Raw genomic sequence first — 493 nt, forward strand, 5'->3', positions numbered from 1 at the left:
CAGGAAAAACCTTATGAATAGCAGAGAAACACTGTCTGATACATTGCTGTGCAACTTTATGAATAGTCCAGAAACATTGCCCAATACAGAGGAAGAAGATGAGTCACTTAGTTAGAAAGCTCTCAAAGTAGGACTGGGAAAGTGCTGCATTATCAGAGTAAAACCAGCCTTAGTCATATGGATAAGGTAAAGCTTTTGAGACCTCCATTTGCTAACATAGCACCACTCAAATTTAGGAGAAACACTGGCAAACATCCATTAATAATCAGAACATGGAATGTATGAAGTATGAATCTAGGAAAATAGGAAGTTGTCAAAAATGAAATGTAACACACAAAGATTGATATCCTCAGCATTAATGAGCTGAGATGGACTGATTTTGGCCATTTTAAATCAGACAACCATATGATCTACTATGCAGGGAATGAGTTTAAGGAGGAATGCTGTGGCATTCATCATCACAAAGGATATTTCAAGATCTGTCCTGAAGTAC

Source organism: Orycteropus afer, unplaced genomic scaffold, assembly GCF_000298275.1.
Source record: "Orycteropus afer afer isolate SDZICR_OR568_19922 unplaced genomic scaffold, OryAfe1.0 scaffold00391, whole genome shotgun sequence".
Classification (NCBI taxonomy): domain Eukaryota; kingdom Metazoa; phylum Chordata; class Mammalia; order Tubulidentata; family Orycteropodidae; genus Orycteropus; species Orycteropus afer.